The 5,025-nt window shown below is 32.2% G+C and overlaps 1 pseudogene; it reads right to left on the bottom strand.

The window, feature by feature from the left end:
- Nucleotides 1-1,456: 1,456 nt before the first annotated feature.
- On the bottom strand, nucleotides 1,457-2,551 carry LOC105297574 (annotated as a pseudogene).
- Between the last annotated feature and the right edge of the window lie 2,474 nt (nucleotides 2,552-5,025).

Below are 5,025 nucleotides of genomic sequence, written 5' to 3'. Positions count from 1 at the left end.
CAATAGAATTTTTTTGTGACGACGGAATCATTCTATATCTGCACAGTCCAGTATGGTAACCACTAGCCACATATGGTTATTTAATACTTGAAGTATAGCTAGCTAGTATGACCAAGGAACTGAATTTTTAATTTTCCCTAATTTTAATTTTAATAGCCACATGTGTCGAGTAGGTAGCTACTGTATTGGACAATGTAGCTCAAGAGTTTAACAAAATGCATCCCAAACTTAATCACAGTCTACTTTTAAATAGTGTAAGAATCTTACAACATACTTTCATTTCCTCCCTTATGTCCTTTGTATATTTGTTGTCACACATATTACTTCTACACATGCTAAAACCCCAAGCGCATTTTTAAAATTTTTACTTTGGTCATTTATCTTTCCAAGAGATTAAAATGTGAAAAAAGTGTTTTAAATATTTTGCCTACATATTTATCGCTTTTCACACTCTCTATTCCTTTCATTGATCCAAATTTTCATCTGTAATTTTTCTTCTACCTGAAGAACTTCTTTTAATATTCCATCTTTTGTTTGTTTAAAATAGTCTATTTCACCGTTATCTTTGAAAGATATTTTTGCTGGGTAAATCTTCCGGATTGACCTTGTCTTCTGCTTTGCATAGCTTCTGTAAGAAATCTGCTGGCATAATTTTCTTTGTTCCTCTATAGCGGAGGATGGCAAGCCATGTAGTCTCCATTGCAACTACTCAACTCAGCACAGAAGCAGCCATAGCCAATTCATAAATGAATGCACGGGGCTGTGTGTTCCAACTAAATTTTATTTACAGAAACAAGTATTAGGCCAGATTTGACTCATGGGCCATAATTTGCCAATTCTTGCTCTATATGTAATGTATCCTTTTTTATCTGGTTGCTTTTAGAATTTTTTTCTTTATCCTTGGTTTTTATCAGTTTGGTTACAATGTGCTCTGGCACAGTTTTCTTTAAGTTTATTCTGCCTGGATTTCACTGAGCTTTCAAATTCGAAAATTTTTTAGTCATTATTTATTTAAAAAATTTTTAGCTTCTGACTCTTTTGAACCTTGTTACATGTATGTTAAACTGCTTGATGCCTCACGGAGCACGTTGCTCTGATCCTTTGTTTTTCAATCCTTTTTCTCTCTGTACTTCATTTTGGATAGTTTCTATTTCTATGTCTTCAAGTTTTCTAATCCTTTCTTTTGTAGTCAGCAATTTGCTATATTTCTCCCTGTGAAAATTTTTAATTTTATTCATTTTCTAAATTTGATAATCCTGATTTTAGTCAATATTAAACTTCAAAATTTGTGCCACATTATCTAAGTATTACTTTGACTAACATTAATATTACACATATTTAAACTCAAGTCAATTGCAAAATAAAACTGTTTACTTAAGTGATATAATTCTCTTCTAAAAGGTTTGACTTCAAACTTTCATTACTATTTCACTCTTTGGCCTCCACTGTCCAGAAACAGGCAGATTTCAACTAATTTCTTTAATGAATATTTTGTAGCAAGTTTCTGAAGTTTTCCAATTCTTTTACACTTATAGAAATTCTTCCAAATGCATTAAACAACGATACGATTTCTTGTCTGGTTAGATGGAATTCAGAAGTGAGCCCACTTGCTGGCATATTTGCTGTCAATTTCTTTGAAAACAGGACCTTCAAAACAGTGCCCAAACCCTGAGTCTGAATATTTTCCCACAGTCGACATTTAAGTCAACCAACACAGTCTATAATTTTGGAAAGATTTCTATAATGCTGCCAAAAATCTGCTTGTAATTATCTTGCTCCTTTTTCTATCTCAAGCAAAAAAAAAAAAAAAAAGAATTTCATAAAAATAAAAATTATTCGACTTTGTGAAATATTTCTAGGAATAACTTTCTTTTCTGAATCTTAAACTTCATTTCCAGTGAATAGTTGAAAATCCGAGTGCCCAGAGAATGGTAGCACTTTAGATAAAGGCTTTGATTCTTTTAAATAGAGAAAATACAGATTCTTGAGCCTTCTTGTACCTTCTCCTTCAATCAAAATCCTATCAAATGCACTAGTGAAATTCTGTAATGTGTATCCCCATTTCTTTTCCAAACAGATATCCTGTAAAGGCTATCTTGTTCTCAAATGCACATTAATGCTTGCATGTAGTCTAAATAAAAGTCTGTAGAATGCCCCCTACTTTTTTTATACATAGACCTTCTAGCTGTTGATGAAAAATGTTCTCTTCACATTTCCCTTGATCAGAAGCTGAAATAGTTAAAGGTCTTTTAATTGTCTGTGACTTGAAACAATTTTCTTCATAGATGATTATACTCTCTATCTTCCAAGCATCTGGTCCTTTAGGACTGTGTAATGCTTACTATTAAGAACAATCTACATATTCAGTATCAAGGTTTTATACGTCATCAGCTTCACAGAAGTTGTCTGAGGAATCGTCACACTTGGTCCATTGAACAATCTTCTCTGTTTCTTCACTCAGAGGTTCATCCATAGTTCCAAGTTATTCAGCTTGTTCATATTCTTCAATGACATTGTCACCTTCTTCAGAGTATCTGTAGCTTGCAAGTTTAATTTAAATTTAATTAAAATGCGAAATTTTTAAATTATTTGATTTTATATTTTTATTACTTCTTACACTGAATTTATTTGCTTTATCATATGCCATAGATAAAACAGTTTCACAATACCAGTATTAGTACTAACAGTAAAACTACAGAATGAAGTTTAAGAGGTTTTTGCAGTTTGTTTTGTTCTTAGAATTATCCCACTAAAGAAAAAACAAAGTCCTGTGTTCAAAAGTCATTTGAAGTAAATCTTTGTTTTTGGTTATGCTATCAGTCTCACGCACACTTAATTTTATTTCATTTGTTTTCAATATCAAGGATTGTTCTTTTTCTCTTTTTGGTTTAATTGATTTTTTGAATATATAAAATAATTACATCATTCTAAAGTCAAAACCACATGAAAGGATATACTCGGAGTCTCCTATCTCCATCCCCTGATTCCAGTTCCCCTCCCTACCTCCTACAATAACCATTTTTTATTAGTTTCTGGATTATCCTTCAGTGTTTCATTTTGTACATAAAAGTAGCTACCATATACACTATTCTGCACCTCATCTCACATAATATATTGTATATCAACACATAGAAATATTCCTCATTATGTTTATAGCTTCATAGTACTCCGCCATGTACCATAATTATTTTTAACTATTTTACTCCTCACTGTTGATGGTATTGGGGGGCGGAGGTGGATTTCTAGTCTTTTGCCATTAAAAATAATGCCACAATGAATAACCTTGTGCATATCATTTCGAGTTTGTGCAGATGTACTTTTAGTATAGATGCCTAGAAAATGTGATTGCTGAGTTAAAGGGTGAATGCAGCTATTTGTAATTTTGCTAGATAGTACCAAATTCCCCTTCTTAAGGGCTGTACCATTCTACACTTCCACCAGTAGCATATTGTGTCTCTTTCCCCAGAGTTTTGGCAACAAATTGTGCTCTTAAACTTTTGAATTTTTGCCAACACACGTAAAAAGTGCTATCTCAATGTAATTTGCTTTTCTTTTTTGGATGAGTTGAGACTATTTTACTATTTTAAGGGCCACTTGCATGATTTTTTAAAAAAACTATCCGTTCATGTCTTACGCTCATTTTCTCTACTGGATTTATGTCTTCATATACTAAAGAGATTAACTTTTTCCTGTGTGATATAGTTGCAAATATTTTGTTCAGTGAATCATTTCTCTTTGGTCTTACTTATGATATTGGGACCATGCAATTAAAAACGTCACATGATAGAATTTATCAGTCTTTCACTGATTCTAGATTTTGAGTCATAGAAATGCTTCCCCCATTACCTCCCTGGGTATATTATACAGAAATCTACCTATGTTTTTTTCTATAGCTTGTAAGGTTTCCGTTTTTGTTATGCTTAGTTACATGGTCCACATGGAGTTTATCTTGGTGTGCAATGTAAGCTGTGGATTCAATTTTACCTTTTTCCAAATAATACCCAGTTGTTTCATCAACACTTAAAGTCCATTTTCCCCCATCGTTTTGCAACATCTTTATCATATATCAAATTTCTTTACGTATTGTATTGATACATAGACTTTCTATAATGTTCCATTAGTGTGTCTTCTATTCATGTACCAATTCTACACCATTTTAATTATTAAAGCTTTATAGTATTTTAGATGTCTGGTAAGACTAGTGCCTCCTCATTGCTCTTCTTTTCAGTGTTTCCCCGGAGGTTCTTGCTTATTTTTCCCAAATGAACTTAAGAATCAATTTGTCTAACTAAAAAAAGAACTTGTTGGAATTTTTATTGGAATCGTATTAAATTTACAAATTCACTTAGGTATCTTTCATTTGCTCAAATCCACTTATGCCTCTTTGGGGAATATTATAAGTAAAGTTTTTCTCATAGGTTTTTACATATTTCTTATTAACTTTATTTCTAGGGGTTTGTAATTATAGTTGTTATTACAAATGAGACACTGATGTTCTCTTCTATGTTATCTTCTTACTGGTTCTTCCTTGTATCTATGAAGCCTACCAATTTCTGTAAATTGCTTTTGTATTCTGCTAAATTACTGAGTCATCTTTTTGTTTGCAGTAGTTTTCCTGCTAATTTGTTTTTGTTTTTCTAGACACACCATCATATTATCAATAACTTTCATACATTTAATTGCTCTCTCTATGGCAATGCTGTGGGCAATACCTCCAACACCGTGTTAGATGTTATAGTAATAGTGGACATCCTCATTTTGCTTTGGACATTAACAGGAATACCTTCAGTGTTTTCCCATGAAAATAATAAGTAAGATGCTGATAAGCAAGATGCTTTATGATGCTAAGAAAATACTCTTCTATTCTTTTTTACAGTTATTTTATGGAGTTAAAAGGGTCAAATATGTGGTGATAGAAAGAAATCTAACTATGGGAGGTAAACACACATTGGAATATATATACGCCTTACTGGTAATTTGTACGCCTGAAACTTACTGGATTTCATTAACCAATGGCACCATAAA

Source organism: Pteropus vampyrus, unplaced genomic scaffold (genome assembly GCF_000151845.1).
Source record: "Pteropus vampyrus isolate Shadow unplaced genomic scaffold, Pvam_2.0 Scaffold140, whole genome shotgun sequence".
NCBI classification, from domain to species: Eukaryota; Metazoa; Chordata; class Mammalia; order Chiroptera; family Pteropodidae; genus Pteropus; species Pteropus vampyrus.
This window is presented reverse-complemented; position numbering and strand designations above follow the sequence as displayed.